General features: G+C 44.8%; 1 protein-coding gene across 5 annotated transcripts in view; it reads left to right on the forward strand.

Moving 5' to 3' along the window:
- rapgef4a (Rap guanine nucleotide exchange factor 4a) overlaps window positions 1-20,268 on the forward strand; it is a 631,693-nt gene that overhangs the window by 231,868 nt on the left and 379,557 nt on the right. Inside the window, exon 1 of one of the 5 annotated variants that reach the window (XM_072476156.1) lies at window positions 6,431-6,502. The exons of the other annotated variants lie outside the window; for them this stretch is intronic. The gene's annotated coding sequence lies outside the window, so the exon portion shown is untranslated. Of the gene's footprint in view, window positions 1-6,430; window positions 6,503-20,268 lie in introns of those variants that run through there. 5 annotated transcript variants of the gene reach the window in all.

Raw genomic sequence — 20,268 nt, forward strand, 5'->3', positions numbered from 1 at the left:
TGTTTCCCTAGATCCCAAGTAGTATGCAAGGGTCTTCCGTATAAAATTTCGGCGGGACTCAGTCGTGTCTTTCCAGCTGGGGTTGCACATATTTGGAAGAGGGCAATAGGCAATAATTTGAGCCAAGTGGCTCCAGTCTCTGCCTGTAGTTTTGCCAGTTTTGTTTTTAATGTCTGATTAGCTCTACCATTCCCGCTGCTTGGGGTCGGTATGCGCAATGTAATTGTTGTTTTATTCCCAGCTGAGGACAAAATTCCTCATTGATCTGTCCCACAAAATTAGGTCCATTATCAGAGCTTAATCGATATGGAATCCCAAATCTAGGAACAATTTCTCGCATCAAAACCTTTACTACCGTGGAAGCTTTGTTATCTACAGTGGGGTAAGCTTCTATCCATTTGCTAAATACATCAACAATAACATGTTTATAACATTGGCATCTTTCCAACTCAATGTAATCCATCTGTAGTGTCTCAAAGGGACCTTCCGGTAGTGCCGTTTTACCCATTTCACAGGGTATTGCTTTACCAGGATTATACTGCTGACATACTAGGCAACGACTGCTAATGTTTTGTGCTATGTCTTGCAGTCTTGGATGCCACCATGTTTTGAGCAATACATCACCTGTAGCTCGCGCACCACAATGAGTTGCAAAGTGAACACATTCGGTAACCCAGGCTGCCAATGCATCGGGCATACAAGTCTGCCCTGCCGGGGTGACCCACAATTTATTTACAGGATCATAACAACATCCCAATTCTTCCCATAATCGTTTTACACAGCCAGGAGCGTTCTCCTGTAATTGAATGACGTCAGTGATGGTCGGCATTGGCTTTTCAGAGGGAGACTGACCCTTAGAGCTTTTAGTCTGGCTCATCACTTTTGGTACCACCATGTCTTTTAAGCGAGAAGCCTCTTTGGCTTGGTGGTCCGCTTGCCGATTACCCGCGTCCACCAGGGTTTTGCCTGTCGTATGGGCAGCGCACTTTATTACAGCTATTTGTTTAGGGAGCATTAAAGCCTGTAGTAATTGTGTAACTAACTGTTTGTGGGATATCTGAGTGCCTGCAGATGTAAGAAATCCCCTGTTCTTCCATAATTGGCCAAAATCGTGTGTGACCCCAAAGGCATATCGGGAATCAGTGTAGATATTTACAATTTTATCTTTCCCTAATACACAGGCTCGAATAAGTGCAAAAAGTTCAGCCTGTTGGGTGGAAAAGGGAGTTTCAAATGCTGCTGCTTCAAGTGTTTTTCCTTGTTGGTTAACAATTGCATACCCTGATAATCTATCCCCCCTTTCACCGATGGATGAACTAACATTGGTGAATAGGTTCAGATCAGCATTTGGTATTGGAGAATCAGTGAGATCATCGCGTAATGACGCATCGTCTTGTAAGAGAGAAAGACAGTCATGAGTCGGGGACTCAGTGGCGTTAGGCGGGTCGGAAAGGAAACTAGCGGGGTTAGTAGTAGTGCAGTGCCGGAACTGAAGTTTCGGGTTACTGAGGAGATAAATCTCATATTTATTTTGACGTGCCATAGTTAGGTGCTGAGTCTGAAGTTGACCGAGCAGGGCTGCGACTGAATGTGATCTATAAATAACAATATCCTGCTGAAGAGTGAGATTAGCTGCTGACTGGAGACTGTTGTAAATAGAGGCTAAAATCTGAGTACATCCAGGATAGCCGAGTGCAACTGGATCAAGTTTAGACGAGTAATAAGCTATAGGACGGTGGCGATCCCCATGTTTCTGGGTAAGTACCACGGTGGCACAACCGGCTAAAACAGTACAATAAAGTTGGAAAGGTCAATCATAAAGGGGGCATCCTAGTGCTGGCGCCCTCATTAAGGCGTCTTTTAGCCGATGGAAGGTCTCTTGGGCTTCCGTACTTAACTGGAACTCTCCAGCGTTATTGGTGTATGGGGTCAATAGCCGGGTATCTAGGGTGATATTCGGAATCCATTGCCGACAATAATTAACCATTCCGAGCCATTTACGGACATCCTTGGCCGTTGTGGGTGCAGGGTACTGACAAATGGGCTGAACTCGACTTGGTGATAGCTCCCGTACATCGGCGGATAAAAGGATACCCAGAAACCGGACTGTTGGTTGGGCTACTACTACTTTGGCGGGTGACACAACGTATCCTAAAATTGAAAGGTAATTTAATAATTGAGCCGTATCTTCTTTACAACTTTGTTCTGACGGGCTTGCGATCAGTAAATCGTCAACATACTGTACGAGGGTGGATCCCTCTTTTAATTCCAGGGGCTGTAATTGTTGTTGGAGACAGCGGGAGAAAAGAGTAGGTGAATGTATAAATCCTTGAGGCAACGTAGTCCATGTGTATTGTTGATTTTGATATGTAAAGGCAAAGAGATACTGTGAATCCGGGTGCAAGGGGAGTGCGAAAAAGGCATGCTAGAGATCCACCGGGGAAAATGTTGTAGCGTCCGCTGGGACTTGGGCTAAAATGTGGGCTGGATTTGGGACCAATGCGTGAAGGGGTTGCACCATGGCATTAATTGAGCGCAGATCTTGGACGAGGCGATATTGATCTGGCTTGCCGGGCTTCGGGACTGCTAGTATTGGAGTATTACAAGGAGAGTGACACGGAACCAAAACTTGTTGCTGAATAAGATTCTGTATAAGTGCATTCTACAGGGATAAGTGAGTATAAGTGAATTCTACAGGGATAGTCAAGAACTGTCAACTTAAGAGAACTGTCATTATTCTGAATATTGCTTTATTAATTTTAAGAAACCAACATATCTTGCTAGTAGTGCCTTCTTTAATAGAATCGACGAATTCATCTACAGAAAACCTATATGTTTAATAAGTTATTGTGTTTGATATTTTAAAATAAATGTTTAGAATTAGCCTGGAAATTAAAACTTCAAACAATGTGGAAGCTGGTTTTAAAAAACAAAACAACTCTAATTAAAAAGAACAGATCGTTCAAGGACATTTGATAACGGGAATTTGGCAGCAATCCAACTTTTACTCCCAGTCCATTTGAGTGACAAATATATATATTTTTTAAAGTTTGGAGATGCGAATGGCATCATTCTAAGCTATACGCCTCTTTTTGTCTCTGCAAGAAAATTAACCCTTTCAACAAGCTTTTGGGGATAATCCAGAAGATGTCAAAGTGCAGAATGTTGTACTTTCATTCCCAATAACTCTAAAGAAGTTAAAGATTTGGCATTACATATTCAAAAAGAAATCAAAAACTTGATCCACCCCAATTTATCTTCCAACTGTACCCCCAATCGATGAATTTGAGCTGAAATACTATTATTGAAATGTTACTGATCAATCAACTGTTTGACTGTATTATATTGTATAATTTATTAATACTGAATCAGTAGTATCAAATTTGATTAATTTATTAATTATAATAATTATTTTGAAATGCCTGGTTGTTGGGCCCGGGGGTTGGCAGGGTTGTATGCTATATTGGGAACTTGCCGGACAGGAAACTGACACTGCGGTTGATAATCGTCTGGGTAATCAGGGAAATCCACCTCTAGTGCCCCCTCTTTTCCCGGGACTAACTCTTGATTCATCTGTGGGAATTGATTAGCACGGGTTTTAGAACGAGTGCGAGTCGCCGGACATCCTTGCGACGGCGGAGGTGGTGGTAGTGGCGGGGGGAGCGGTGGATAAAGAGCTTGAATGTACACATCTTTAATGTAATTTCTAACATGGTCACACCAGAGGAATAAAGAGATTTTTGTCTGAAACATCATTTGTTTTAGAACAGTTTAAACTACAATCAGAACCCTGGGAATGTAAGGTGGAGGCGGTCTTAGTGGCGGTGTAACGGTCGGTTGTCCCCTATTTGCCAATTTTCAGGGTCATCCTCATCGTCTCCCTTGGTCAAGGCAAGGCCGGACATTTGACCGTACGGTCCTGATTTAGAAATGGGGGTTTTACAGACTTTGGTCTTTTTCTATGGTGGGCACATTCTTTTTTCAAAACTTCCGCAGTCTTAACAATTCCCCCTTCTGTTAATTCAATACCCAATTTTAAAAGCGTTAGCCTGCCAATTAGCCAATAAAGATGTAATTTTTACATTTTTGGCAGTACTCCCGCCGTAACTCAATCAATTTCTTAGCCGTGGAGCTACGGTTATGTTGCCAAATAATCTGCTGTCCCTCTATAACCGTAGGCAAATCTTTTGATCCTCCCAGGAGCCATTCCCCTTTCCCAAATTCTTATGCAATTCTACCGATAACTGCCGCAGCTACTGAGAATGTTCCGGATACTGTTCACAAAGAGTTTGAAGCGCGCTTCCACTATCAGAGGTACTATCTAAAGTATTACCCATTGTTTCCTATCCTCGGATGATCCTTGTGGTTTCCTATTTAATTTTGGTAGCGATCCTAAATCGCCTATTCAATCAGAATTTAAACGGGGTTATCCTGCCCCGTTGCCCAATCAAAAGGCTAAATCAAATTGTTCGAAAGTGACTTTTAGAAGGTCAAAGTCTGGAAATGAAACATGAAAAGAGAGAGAGAGAGAGGACTGATTTAAACAGACAGACAGATTCAGAGAATTAAAGACAGAACTAACGGATTTAAGAAATTGTTCGAGTGTTCCGACAGGGTATGCAACGGTGAAACCCTGTTTATTATGTTTCCTTTAGGTGTTATCCGCACCACCATTTAAATTTTATAATATATAATTTGGACAGAGTTATCCGTTCTCCGTAATATTCAATCTGATCAACCCGAAGTGTCGAACAAGTGTAGACACCGGTTGATATACTTATTTATCGAAAACCACCTTTTATCGCGAAGGTATTAGGCAACCCTAAGGATCATCGTCATTCATCTACCCAGAGATTTAAGGAGGATTCTAACCTCCCAAGGTTTCCAACCCTTGACTTTAGGAAGGATTTTAACCTCCCAGGGACTCCAACCCAGACTGTTTAGGGAGGACTCTAACCTCCCAAGGTTTCCAACCCGGGACTTTAGGAAGGACTCTAACCTCCCAGAGACTCCAACCCGGGACTTTAGGGAGGACTTTAACCTCCCAGGGACTCCAACCCAGACTGTTTAGGGAGGACTCTAACCTCCCAAGGTTTCCAACCCGGGACTTTAGGAAGGATTTTAACCTCCCAGGGACTCCAACCCGGACTGTTTAGGGAGGACTCTAACCTCCCAAGGTTTCCAACCCGGGACTTTAGGAAGGTCCAACCTTCCTGGGACTCCAACCCTTTCAACCCTTCTTCGTAACGGGTTCGCCGGACTGCTTTGATTTCGTCAGCGTCTCCACCGAAACCGAACAGCAGGGCGTGGCCACACTCGGGACAGCAGAGGGGAAATCAAAGTGGTAACGAAGGTTACTCACGTTTGGTGGCCAATTCCCTCCTCAGCGTCCGAATGCGATCAGTCTGTTACGGCGTCAGGTTCCAGGGAGGCTCCTTGAAATCCCACTTCTGACACCAAATGAGGATTCTTTTGCAGCCAGTCCGGATGAAATGATCAGTCGAATACCTCGTTATTTTAACATATGTTTATTTCTCGTCCGGGGCTAAGACCACTGTATCTCTTGAGAGTTACAACAGCAAGCCAAAATCAATACATCTAACAGCAGGATTTATACATGTTTGGTTCATTTCTGAGGGCAGCTCCCTCGCATTCCATTTTGCTGAAGGCAGCCCCCCTCGCCTTTCATCTGTGCCTTTAGTTTAATTATGATTATTTTCAAGCCGAGCGCAACCCTTCCCATGGCCGTTACTGCAATTTGTCTGGTACAAAAACAAGTGATACAGCTTGCTACCAAAAGCCTGTAAAAGCCTGTCTTGACATTTCTTCACAGCTTTATCTAACATTTTGTTTTTCCCATAAAGTTCCAATCCATCTTGAGCCAAACTCTCAAAACCATCTAAGAACAAGAATTTTCTTTAAGTCAGTGAGGATAGGAGTGGTGGATGAGCGTGTTTGTAGCATGTTACTTTAGGTGAAAGATTGGCGGTTGAAAAGGAGGAAAGTGGGGAAATCTGGCCCAAGTTGCTAAAATATAAACATTGATCCGATTGCATTTAAATATAAGGGCATGTTTTAAACATAAGGGCATGTTTTAAACAGTCAAATAAAATGATTATGCATTCTTCAATATTAAACTATGTTTACCAAGACCGGATAATTGCTCTTGGATGCCTTGGTCAGTACTTGGTCACAGGTCACTACTGAATGTAAACCTGAGTTTACATCCTATTGTAATGCCAGACAGTCCAAATCCGGGCAGGAAGGGAGTGAAAATACTGGGAGGTCACACTTTGAGCAGTCCTAATGCTACAAAAAGCTACACATTTCCTGAAATAACGTGCCAAAATAAACTTCCTTTCATGAAGTCTTTTTAACGTATAGGTTCAGAGGGTGTTAGAACAAGAAGAAGAAATCTGATGTTTGCTGTTATAATGGAATAAAGAAGCTAAGCATTCCTGGGTTACTGCTGCAGCATTGTGTTTAAACACAAATTTCTTCGGTTAGTTTTGTGTTTCATTATTGCATTAGTATAGTAACAGTGAAACCCATTGTAGTAATTGCTTTAATGGTTTTTGTTATCAAAAGTAGTGCTGATGAATTGCCACAGTTACAATAAGTCCTTGCAACTGCTTTTGTTTAAAATTACTTTCTGTAAATGGAAATATTAATGATTGGTATGTTACTTAGAAATGTGATGACATTTAGTCGTCAAAGCAAACATCCCAACTACAATATCTCAATCTCACTGGTCTCTCTTCAATGTAGTGCTTTTCTGAGGTGTGATTTGGAATTGTCTCAAACTTGCTATAGACTGGACTGGACTGGCAAGTTTCTTTTATATTTTGAATTGTTAACCACAGCATAGTGACCAAGTTGCTTTTGCAGCTTATAGGGAAGAAGTTGCCATTACATAGTGTACTCATAACTTTGTTAAATTTGAACTTCAACTCCCCTTTAGCTTTGCACAAATGGTTTTTAGAATTTAAGTACCAACTTGAGAGTTGAGTTTACGTTCCAAGATCTGTTGCTCCTCTGTCGATACAAAGCATCTGTGTTTGTTTCAATCTTTCAGCTTTTAGAAGGAAGAATGGGTATAAACAAAATATCTCTTTAACTTTGCCATCGCCTTGCAGGTGCTTTTCTAACTTTTACTATGTGAGAATTATTTTTATTTTGGTACATATTTCTCTGGGAACAATCATTTAGATTCAGCAGAGAACCATTGCTCTATTGTTCCTTATTTTTATTAACATTTGTGATACCTTCATTTCTGCTTCTGAATCCGATTTGACAATGGTATTTTCAGACTGAACAGATAACAATCAAAAAAGCCTATGGGCACTATTTATTATGCACTTTCAAGAATTGGATAACATCGAACATTAGTTGGGGGGTGGGGGGGGCGGGGGGGCTGTGTAGATTAAGGGTGACTACGGGTAATCCCTGATTCCTTTTTGTCATTTGTTTATGTAAACATGCGGGCTGATGTTTGGGGGTTGGTGGGTAGATGGGAGCGTTGTTATTATGGGGATTGACATATCTTGCTGATTATTGTTTATTGTTGATGGGTGTAAATGTGGGAGAAAATGTGAAAAAGGAGAATAAAAATATTTTTTTAAAGATTTTTTTAAAAGACTGCACCAAAACAATTGTTTGTTTTAAAGCGATCAAACTTTCGTTGCCTACTATTGAAATCTGTGCTTTCAGCTGTCTCGGTCGTACAGTGGGAATTCCGGGCGGGATTCTCTGATCTTGAGGCTAAGTGTTGACGCCGTCGTAAACGCCGTTGTGTTTCCCGATGGCGTCAACATGGCCTCAGGATCAGCAATTCTGGCCCCTACAGCACCCCATGCCGCAGCGACCCATGCCGCTCCAGCCTCAACAGGGCGCCGTGGGGTGCGCACATGCGCAGTGGTACTGGCGCCAATGCGCGCATGCACAGTGGCTCAGTTCTCCGCGCCGGCCCCGACGCAAAATGGCGTAGGGCTACAGGGACCCATGCGGAAGAAAGGAGGCCCCCAGCGAGAGAGGCTGGCCCTCCGATCGGTGGGCCACGATCGCGGGCCAGGCCACAACGAAGCCCACACCCGGGGGTCGTACCCCCCTACACCCACACAGGCCGCCCCCGGACCCTTCGTTGCCGAGGTCCCGCCAGCTAAGAGCAGGTTAGAACGGTGCCGGCGGGACTCGGGTTTTCTGTTACGGCTACTCGGCTGTAGAGCGGCCCCCGGCCAGCGTCGGGGCGGCGGGGCGCAATTTGTGCCTGCCGCAGCGATTCTCCGGCCCGGCCCTCAGCTGAGGGAATCCTGTCCTCTCTTCCTAAACGTCTCTTCAGTCACCTACCTTTTCAACATTCTCCCAAAAATCTATCTATTTGACTCGCGTGATTCTCCCAAAGCATTTCTAGTTAATTTGTGGCGGGCTTTTCAGCTCTGCCGGCGTGTTCCCCACCGCTATTCAATGTCACTTTTTTTGGGCACCGCTGAGTTTCTCACCGGTTTAGCCCACCATTAGAATTATTTTTATCACTGGGGAGCTGAACTCAGAGAGCGGACCGCCATTTTGAAAGGGTGCCCCGATCTCGAAGTGAGCTTGCCTCTTCAGGCCCCCATACCGCACCCCTTCCCTTCCAGGACCCCCAACCTCCAGAGGTCCCTAGCTGCCCCGCACATCTCCAACGCCCTTGTCAGTGCCATCATGGCATCTGGGCACCCTTGCATCTTGTCAGTGCTTCTGCCAGCTTGGCAGTGCCAAGGTGGCCATGTTCCAGAGGGAGGGTCCCCCTGACCACCCAGGGATCTCTGATGACTCAGGAGACGCCCCCGGTGCTGTTCCGCCTGGTCCACGTTTGTGTGGACCAATGCTGAACGGCACCCAGCTGCGGCCTTGCTGGGGATGCTGGTGAATACCACGTACATTCGCAAATGTACGCTGGTTTAGCACACTGGGCTAAATAGCTGGCTTTTAAAGCAGACCAAGGCAGGCCAGCAGCACGGTTCAATTCCCGTACCGGCCTCCCTGAACAGGCGCCGGAATGTGGCGACTAGGGGCTTTTCACAGTAACTTCATTGAAGCCTACTTGTGCCAATAAGCGATTTTCATTTTCATTTTTTTTTTTCAAAAGTTGGTTTAAAACCGGCTTCAGCATGCGCCGTTTGGTCCCACTCCTTCTGGGAGGGTTTCTGTCTCCGACGCCTCATGGGACTTGGGTGAATCCCGTGAGGCGTGAAGACTGCCGGGAAGCCCGTGAGAGGCTCTCCCGGCATTCACCGGCCACACCCATGCTCAAGCAAGACCGCAACAAGGCCGGTGGATCACGCCCCTAATGTCTCCTTTGGCTTGATGTCCATTTTTGTCTGATTTACACTTTTGTGGAGCACTTTTTTTCTCTTCCCATCCTCTACATATTTTACCTTAACCATCATTTAATATTTTTGGCGGCTATATGGAAGCTGTAAATATTTGAGCTTTTAACCTGTTTCAGTATAAAATGGTCGCATGATAAATGCAGAGAAGAATATGTCAGCACTGTGTTAATACATGCTTCTTAATGATACAGCCATTTTTTGTGTAATATAATTATTGAACGATTAATGGTCAAAAATTAAAACTTTTGATCGAGTGCAGACCTTGAGTGAACATTTTAATATACTGCTGGCCAACAAAGCACGTGTGCATTTACGTAATGTTATTTTCTCTTACATTTGAGTACTTAAATTCAGATTGCACCTATAAAACTGCTCATTGTGGCTAATAGTAAATATTCATAAAGCACATGCAATTTTAATCCCTTTTCAGCATTAATAGCCCACTGTAAGTGCCTGTTGTCAACAATAGCCACAGTTAACTTCTAGATAGTTATTCTATATTTAAACTGGAGGTCTGAATGGCTTACTATGTTTATAATGACTATTTTCTGATCTTGTGGGTAGATGTGAACTCCGAAAGACTGAGTGCAACCTAAATGTCTGACTTGATTTATCTGGAGCTCTGTTCTAATTAATTATCCTCACCAGACTCGTCTTTGACCTAATAAATGTTGATATTTAGTCTATGATTGCTATTGGGGTGTCTTGGAGACAAAAATGGTTGAAGTAGTGGTTCAAATATAGATTGGGCTGTGGTGGGAATCTGAGGATGAAGTAGGAAACCTAATGACCAGTTAATTGCTGTAAATCATGATTGACAGTAATCATTGATTCTCTATCTTTTACTGAACACGGCATTCATCTTGACTAGGAATATAGCTTCACTGATTTATTGCAGCAACTCCTGTCTTTGTCAAGAAAGAAAAGCCGTCTCTGCTCAGAAACCTACATACTTTTCTACCTTTTGTGCCTGGCTGACCCAACTCTGAATTGGTTACTTAACAAGCCCTCTGATAATTTTGCATGTTGCTAAAAGTTCATTCGGTCACGTTGACATTTTTAATGTGAAGGTATGTGCCGTCTCTCCAAATTGCTAGCAGGAAGAAAAGGAAACATTTTTTGTCCCGGTCTTTTAATTCTTATCTGACTCCTCCATTCTCTGACCTGCATTTCTAAAATGTAAGAGGCAGCCATTGAATTCAATTTTACAACAAACCTAGAGTAGAAGGGTTCAATTTTTAAAGTATGCTTCACTACGGCTTCTGCTTTATGTGCTGGTAAGATAAACAGCGGAAAAGGGTGTGAGTGAGAATTAACCATAAAATTAAATTTTACAGCAGAATTGGGTAACCCAGATCGGACCCAACACTGGAAACCACTTCATTTCTGATTCTTAAGGTTGGATATTTTTATTTCCAGCCTTTTGTAATGCTGTGATTTACTCTCTCTCTCTTTCTCTCTATCTCTCTCTCTCTCTCTCTCTCCACCTCTCCTTCAGCAAGTTCTCATGGGGTGAGGGGAAAAAGAGAGACAAATAGCAAGACTTATCAAATAAAGGCACAAGGGGAATGCAAGAATCCTACCTCCCACACTGTTGGAAAACACCTGAGATACAGATAATGGAAGAGAGTGGGATACAAAGGCCACCAGAGGGAGACAGCAAGAAATAAGACAACCAACAATGGAGATGTTGGTTGCTGCGTGTTTTTCACATTTTTGTTTCCGGCGACCCACTTTTACCGAATGGTCAGCCTTCGACCCACAACACAATTTTTTGAAAAAATGTTGGTCTTCTAAATACTGTTTCCTGGTACAGCATGCACTGAAATGAAGATGTTTAATATGTTCTGCATTCACAAATAGATGGGAATGGTATCCATGTTCAAATAGAATGTTGTACCACAGTGTAGTGTTTTAATTAGTAATGGGAATGTATGTCGGCTGATTGGGAACATTAAAAATTCTCGTGAGTGGAACATGATTTGAAGTATGCACAACTCCTCGTTTCCTAGTTAGAAATAATTCGCTGGTCAGAATGAATCCTTTCTTCTTGTTCAATCTGCGGGGCAGTTGAAAGTGGGCTAGACCGCAAAGGTTCAATTACCACCCGTGTGAACGGGTTTAAAATAGACCAGTGCATTCTGTTCACCTCCTGGTCTGATGTTCTTGGAGGTGTTACTGAGAGGCCGGATTCCCATCTCCCGCATGGCCCTGGGAGGAGTTGCATTGAAATCGAATTGCCCTAAACCAGATGGATCCCTCCACAACAGAGGAGCAACAAGCTAGCTAGAGTTTGTTTACAAATCAGTGAAACCCGTTTTTTCTGTTTACCCACAATGAAGAGAGAGAGGAAATGATCAATCAAACGCGGAATCTTCCTAGGCGTGTTTTAATTACACCGATTTAGCCAACACTTATTTTAATGGAGCTGCAGGTGAGGTGACAAATAAATGAAACAATGAGCCTATTGACCTTCATCAATGAGCTGCTTTTTTGCTTTCACAACAGAATATGAGAAAGAGAGAGTGTTCGGTAGAATGTGACTTTGCGTTCAGGGTAGAATGTGACTTTGCGTTCAATCAGCGGAATTCTGCCAGTGGCGACAACGCTCGGGAAAGGTTTGGGGCACGATTCAATGAATAGGTTTCAAAGTGTGATAGCGAGCGGGAACTGCTGCGAGCCTCCTGTCAAGGCCATCACTGCAATCCAACGTTAATTGGTCCACTTAAGGAGATCCTATGGGCTTCACACAGCAAATCATGGTTCGCCAGCTGATTCGCCAGGACTGCACTCACCAGCACCCGGTAACAATGGAGAGCAGCACTTAATCTGCTCTTGCTCAGCTCACAGCCCTGGCGCCAAGACGATCAGCCCCACAATTCAGGGATGCAGACCTGGGGAGATAGAGACCAGGAGGGGATGTCCTATTCCCCTGAGGGTTCTGGAGGGTAAGCCACCGAGCAGCCAGTGCCACCTGGGAGGAAGTGGCAGCGGCTGTCAGCTCGGGCCAGCATCACCAGGAGGACCAGCACAAAAGGTCTACACTGGGCCGCACGGATTCTTCTCTTTTCCCCTCTCCCACCCAAGCGGTGTTGGGAGAGGGCCCAGACAGGCAGCGGGCTGCAAGACATCAGAACCTTCATCAAAATCAGAATCCTCACAACCTTCAATGAACGGGCCTGGGTGGTTACGGCCGTGACCAAAGACAGAACGGTCACCAACATGGAGGTTGAGGGGAGTATCCACCAGGCCGCACCCAGATGGACTGTCAAACATGAATTGTTGATGCCATTCGGACTGACATATTCCTTCCACTGAGCACATGTCTGTTATCCCCCAGGACCTCCAGCCGATGGCGCCTTGCACTCACCCGGGCCATCTGAGAGTGCCCTGCGTCAGCAGAAAGGGGTTCCACTCCCTGAACCCAGTTTGTGTGTGAGCACCATCTTAAGAGTATTCATGCTTCATGTATTGGGGTGTACTGCAGGGCACCACTGGAGGCATCGGAACTGCATCTTGACGAGTCCGATGCATCGCTCAATGACAGCCCAGGTAGCTCATGGGCCTTGTTGAATCGGGTCTTCGCATCAGTCACTGGCCTCTGTACTGATATATTTAACCAGGTCCTCAGTGGGTACCCGTTATCCCCCAAGAGCCAACCAGCCATCCTGGGGTGGTCCTCAAAGAGGCAGAGGGTGTCTGACTGCCCCAGGATGTAGCTGTTGTGCACGTTTCCTGGGAAGCGTACATACACATGCATGATCTAAAGGTGGTGCTCGCGCACAAGCTGGATGTTCAGGGAGTGGAACCCCTTCCTGCTGATGTAGGACACTCCCAGATGGCCCGGGTGAGCGCAAGGCGACATGCGTGCCATCTAGCCCTTGGACATGGAGCATTCAGGCGATAGTGGAGATTCCTGCTGCCCAGGCATCTTGTTGGGCTTGGTCTAGGTCAAAGTTTATATAGCTTGCCTGGGCAAACAGGGCATCCGTTACCTGTCGGATACACCTTTGGCTGTTGCTTGTGAGATGTCGCAGAATTCTTGGAATGATCATAAGATGTAAAAGTTCAGGGCTGCGGTGATCTTGGCGGCCATCGAGAGTAGGTGTCCTCGTCCTCCTCCGCGTGGTACCAAGTCTTGGATATGTTAGAACATGAGTACTATTGTTGGAATACAAGAGTATGCTTGCAGAAAACATAAAAACTCACTGCAAAAGCTTCTATGTGAAGAGAAAAAGACTGATGAAGACAAATATAGGTCCCTTACGGTTAGAATCAGATGAGTTCCTAATGGGCAACAAAGAGATGGCAGACCAGTTGAAAATTACTTTGGATCTGTCTTCACTAAGTGGGACACAAATAACCTTCCGGAAATACTCTGGGACAGAGAGTCTAGCATGAAGGAGGAACTGAAGGAAATCCTTATTAGTCAGGAAATTGTATTGGGGAAGTTCATGGAATTAAAACCCGATAGGTCACCGGGGCCTGATCTGCATCCCAGAGTACTTGAGGAAGTAGCCCTAATAGTGGATGCATTAGTGATCATTTCCAGTATTCTATGCACTTGGATGAAATAACTGAACTGAACTGAACAGGCGCCAGAATGTAGCGACTAGGGGCTTTTCACAGTAGGGGCTGGTTTAGCACACTGGGCTAAATCGCTAGCTTTTAAAGCAGACCAAGGCAGGCCAGCAGCACGGTTCAATTCCCGTACCAGCCTCCCCGAACAGGCGTCGGAATGTGGCGACTAGAGGCTTTTCACAGTAACGTCATTGAAGCCTACTCGTGACAATAAGCGATTTTCATTTTCAATTTTTCATTTCAAGTGGGGACAGGATCGGTCCAAGTCAGCATGGATTCACGAAAGGGAAATCATGCTTGACAAATCTTCTGGAATTCTTTGAGGATGTGTCCAGTAGAGTGGACAAGGGTGAACCAGTGGATGATCTGGGCTTTCAAAAGGCTTTTGACAAGGTCCCACACAAGCGATTAGTGAGCAAATTTAAAGCTCCTGGTATTGGGGGTAATGTATTGACATGGATAGAGAACTGGTTGGCAGGTTGGCAGACGAAGCAAAGAGTGGGAATAAATGGGTTCTTTTCAGAATGGCAGGCAGTGACTAGTGGGGTACCGCAGGGTTCAGTGCTGGGACCCCAGCTGTTCCTAATATACATTAATGATTTGAATATACATTAATGATTTGGACGAAGGAATTGCATGCAACATCTCCAAATTTGCAGGCGACTCTAAGCTGGGTGCCAGTGTGTGCTGTGAGGAGGATGCAAAGGGGCTGCAGGATGACTTGGACAAGCTGGCTGAGTGGGCAAAGATTTGACAAATGCAATATAATGTAGATAAATGTGAGGTTATCCACTTTGGTGGCAAAAACAGGAAGGCAGATTATTATCTGAATGGTGGCAGTTGAGGAAAAGAGGAGGTGCGACGAGATCTGGGCGTCATGGTGAAACAGTTGCTGAAGGTCACCATGCAGATACAGCAGGCGGTGAAGAAAGTTAATGGCATGCTGGCCTTCATAGCGAGAGGATTAGAGTATAGGAGTAGGGATGTCTTGCTGCAGTTATACAGGGCCTTGGTGAGGAACACATTGAGTATTGTGTGTAGTTTTGGTCTCCTAGTTTGAGGAAGGACATTCTTGCTATTGAGGGTGTCCAGTGAAGGTTCACCAGACTAATTCCCGGGATGGCAGGACTAACATATGAAGAAAGACTGAATCGACTGGGCCTGTACTCACTGGATTTAGAAGAATGAGAGGGGATCTCATAGAAGCATATAAAATTCTGATGGGACTGGGCAGGCTATATGTGGGAAGAATGTCCCAATGTTGGGGACATCCAGAACTAGGGGTGCGCTACACTCGTGCTCAAGCGTAACAAGGCCAGTGAATAGCGGGAGAGGCCAAAAACAGGATTCGCGCCAAGCGCGTAACAGTTCGCGAAGCAACCAGCCCGCTCCCATAGGCTGGAATCTCACCGTAGCATGGCGAGAAAACAATTATCACCAGTTAACCATACAATTAACGAGAGCCACCTATCATCCAACGGCCTCCTGTCATTCACCGGCCTCCCCATCGAGTGCTCACGCTGGCGCCGATTAGTACTCCTTTTGACAAACATGAACCTGGCGGAAGGGCTTCAGTGGGGAGCCGAGGAGGGGAGTAACCATCTTTGCACATAGGCAAAGAGACTGGGGGTGCTGGGCTTGCCACCCCAGTGCTCGGACGGGGGGTGGGGGAGGTATCTACTGGGGGGCAACTGTGCATAGGCCCTCCATGCCAACGCCTGGATTGTGTGTACCTGTTCCAGGGGCAATCCTAGTCCCTGCCTGTCTGCCCCACCAACCACCCATAACTTCCACTGCCTGCGGAGGACATCTCATCCTGAAGATGAGATTACTTTTTTTGGGGGGTAGATCATCGGAACTCTCTTCCCAGAGAGCGGTGACAGACGGGTCAATGAATGTTTCTCTGGCAGAGGCAGATTTCTCTGGCAGAGACAGACAGGCCATTGCCTAACATGGGCAAAAACGATTATTGGGGGTAAACAAAATGTGGCGTTGAAGCCACAGTCTGATCGCTCATGACCTTATTTAATGGCGGAGCAGGCTTGTGGGCCAAATTACCTACTCCTGCTCCTAATGTGTATGTTCAAAAACCAATAACCATAATCCTGTTCTTGCCATTTACTTGGGTGAGTCTGACTCTCTTGTACTGGTAATTAATTTTGTGTGCAGTTGCATTTTGGTCTTTCTCACTTCCTTAATTGAAGATTAAAAAACCGTATGCAATGCAGACTTAGACTTGCTTTGGCAGAAAATGATTTGTCAATCATACAGATATTTTTTGGGGGAACGGATCTCTCTACTGCAGCCATAGAGCTAAAATTATTTTAACAATCAACTAACACAGGAAACTAACAATCTATTTGTATCTTTTGAAACACACAGTCATCTAAGGACTGTTCTGGTTCAGGATATCCAGTCTTCAACTTTAACGGATAGTGGAGCCAGTTTCCACATTTCCTGCCGACTTTGCTTTGAAATATTTCATTTGAAGTACTTCAGGTTCCAACTGTATTCAAAATATTATTTGGGCAATATTTATATTGAATTGTATTCCTCTTCAAAGTTCAACAGTTACAAGTATGCAACAAGACTGGAACTATTTTTAGATATCACCATAAACCACTAAATATTTTGTCTCCAAAATCCATTGTCTCCCAAACCCACGATCATCTTTTTTAATTCATTCATGGGATGTTGGCTTCACTGGCAGGGCAGCATGTATTGCCGCTGAACTGAGTGACTTGCTAGGCCATCTTCTGAAGGACCTTAGTGAACCAAATGTTTTAATGACAATCGACAATGGTTTCAGAGCTGTCATTAGACTTTTAATTCCAGATTTTATTGGATTCAAATTTTTTCATATGCCATGGTGGGATTCGAACCATTCCCCCCAATCCAGTCACAATACTACTACGCCACCATCTTCCCTTTTTCCTGAACCCATGTTTGAATCCCGCCAATCCAGTTTCCTGGTCCTGCCAGAGTACTGAAATGGTTCTTATCTATGCCACAAGTGACAATGTATGTGACTATGATCATGGTACGTCATTCCTTCCCTACCGGTGTACAGCTTTGATATAGTTAACCATATCATTCTCTTCGACTACCTCTACTCTGTCATCCAGCTAGGTGGGTGATTCATCTGGTTCCATTCTGCCCATCTGTCATAGTCAAAGTATTGTCTGCAATGGCTTATCTTATTCCTACACTGTTGAGGATCCATCCTTGGGCTCTGCCTATTTCTCACTGGCATGCTGCCCCTCAGCAACATTACCAGAAAATAGAACATAGAACATTACAGCGCAGTACAGGCCCTTCGGCCCTCGATGTTGCGCCAACCTGTGAAACCACTCTAAAACCCATCTACATTATTCCCTTATCGTCCATATGTCTATCCAATGACCATTTGAATACCCTTGGTGTTGGCGAGTCCACTACTGTTGCAGGCAGAGCATTCCACACCCTTACTACTCTCTGAGTTAAGAACCTACCTCTGACATCTGTCTTATATCTATCTCGCCTCAATTTAAAGCTATGTCCCCTCGTGCTAGACATCACTATCCGAGGAAAAAGGCTCTCACTGCCACCCGATCCAATCCTCTGATCATCTTGTATTCCTCAATTAAGTCACCTCTTAACCTTTTTCTCTCTAACGAAAACAGCCTCAAGTCCCTCAGCCTTTCCTCATAAGATCCTCCCTCCATACCAGGCAACATTCTGGTAAATCTCCTCTGCACCGTTTCCAATGCTTCCACATCCTTCCTATAATGCGGCGACCAGAATTGCATGCAATACTCCAAATGCGGCCGCACCAAAGATTTGTACAGCTTCAACATGAGCTCATGGCTCCGAAACTCAATCCCTCTACCAATAAAAGCTAACACACCGTATGCCTTCTTAACAACCCTCTCAACCTGGGTGGCAATTTTCAGGGATCTATGTACATGGACACCGAGATCTCTCTGCTCATCCACACTGCCAAGAATCTTACCATTAGCCCAATACTCTGTCTTCCTGTTATTCCTTCCAAATGAATCACCTCACACTTTTCTGCATTAAACTCCATTTGCCATCTCCCTGCCCAGTGCTGCAGCTTATCTATGTCCCTCTGTAACTTGTAACATCCTTCTGCACAGTCCACAACTCCACCGACTTTAGTGTCATCTGCAAATTTACTCACCCATCCTTCTACGCCCTCCTCCAGGTCATTTATAAAAATGACAAACAGCAGTGGCCCCAAAACAGATCCTTGTGGTACACCACTAGTAACTGGACTCCAGTCTGAACATTTCCCAGCAACCACCACCCTTTGTCTCCTTCCAGCTAGCCAATTTCTGATCCAAACTGCTTAATCACCCTGTATCCCATGCCTCTGTATTTTCTGTAGTAGCCTACCGTGGGGAACCTTATCAAACGCTTTACTGAAATCCATATACACCACATCAACTGCTTTACCCTCATTCACCTGTTTGGTCACCTTCTCAAAGAACTTAATAAGGTTTGTGAGGCAAGACCTATCCTTCACAAAACCGTGTTGACTATCTCTAATCAAATTATTCCTTTCCAGATGATTATACATCCTATCTCTTATAAACCTTTCCAAGATTTTGCCCACAACAGAAGTAAGGCTCACTGGTCTATAGTTACCTGGGTTGTCTCTACTCCCCTTCTTGAACAAGGGGACAACATTTGCTGTCCTCCAGTCTTCTGGCACTATTCCTGTAGACAAAGATGACTTAAAGATCAAAGCCAAAGGATCAGCAATCTCCTCCCTAGCTACCCAGAGAATCCTAGGATAAATCCCATCTGGCCCAGGGGACTTATCTATTTTCACACTTTCCAGAATTGCTAACACCTCCTCCTTATGAACCTCAAGCCCTTCTAGTCTAGCAGCCTGAATCTCAGTATTCTCCTCAACAACATTGTCTTTTTTCTGTGTGAATACTGGCGAAAAATATTCATTTAGCACCTCTCCTATCTCCTCGGACTCCAAGCACAACTTCCCACTACTGTCCTTGACTGGCCCTACTCTTACCCTAGTCATTCGTTTATTCCTGACATATCTATAGAAAGCTTTAGGGTTATCCTTGAGCCTACCTGCCAAAGACTTCTCATGTCCTCTCCTGGCTCTTCTTAGCTCTCTCTTTAGGTCCTTCCTAACTAACTTGTAACTCTTGAGCGCCCTAACTGAACCTTCATGTCTCATCTTTGCATAAGCCTCCTTCTTCCTCTTGACAAGTGTTTTGACTGCTTTAGTAAACCACGGTTCCCTTGCTCGACCACTTCCTCCCTGCCTGACAGGTACATACTTATCAAGGAAATGCAGTGGCTGTTCCTTGAACAAGCTCCACATTTCCATTGTGCCCATCCCCTGCAGTTTTCCTCTCCATCCGATGCATCCTAAGTCTTGCCTCATCGCATCATAATTGCCTTTCCCCCAGATATATCACTTGCCCTGCGGCATATACCTATCCCTTTCCATCACTAAAGTAAACTTAAGACCATAAGACATAGGAGTGGAAGTAAGGCCATTCGGCCCATCGAGTCCACTCCACCATTCAAGCATGGCTGATTTCAACTCCATTTACCCGCTCTCTCTCCATAGCCCTTAATTCCTCGAGAAATCAAGAATTTATCAACTTCTGTCTTAAAGACACTCAATGTCCCGGCCTCCACCGCCCTCTGTGGCAATGAATTCCACGGACCTATCACTCTCTGGCTGAAGAAATTTCACCTCATCTCTGTTCTAAAGTGACTCCCTTTTATTCTAAGGCTGTGCCCCCGGGTCCTAGTCTCCCCTGTTAATGGAAACAACTTCCCTACATCCACCCTATCTAAGCCATTCATTATCTTGTAAGTTTCTTATTAGATCTCCCCTCAACCTCCTAAACTCCAATGAATATAATCCCAGGATCCTCAGACGTTCATCGTATGTTAGGCCTACCATTCCTGGGATCATCCGTGTGAATCTCCGCTGGACCCGCTCCAGTACCAGTATGTCCTTCCTGAGGTGTGGGGCCCAAAATTGCTCACAGTATTCTAAATGGGGCCTAACTAATGCTTTATAAAGCTTCAGAAGTACATCCCTGCTTTTATATTCCAAGCCTCTTGAGATGAATGACAACATTGCATTTGCTTTCTTAATTACGGACTCAACCTGCAAGTTTACCTTTAGAGAATCCTGGACTAGGACTCCCAAGTCCCTTTGCACTTCAGCATTATGAATTTTGTCACCGTTTAGAAAATAGTCCATGCCTCTATTCTTTTTTCCAAAGTGCAAGACCTCGCACTTGCCCACGTTGAATTTCATCAGCCA

The sequence above is a fragment of the Scyliorhinus torazame genome, chromosome 2, assembly GCF_047496885.1.
Source record: "Scyliorhinus torazame isolate Kashiwa2021f chromosome 2, sScyTor2.1, whole genome shotgun sequence".
Classification (NCBI taxonomy): Eukaryota; Metazoa; Chordata; class Chondrichthyes; order Carcharhiniformes; family Scyliorhinidae; genus Scyliorhinus; species Scyliorhinus torazame.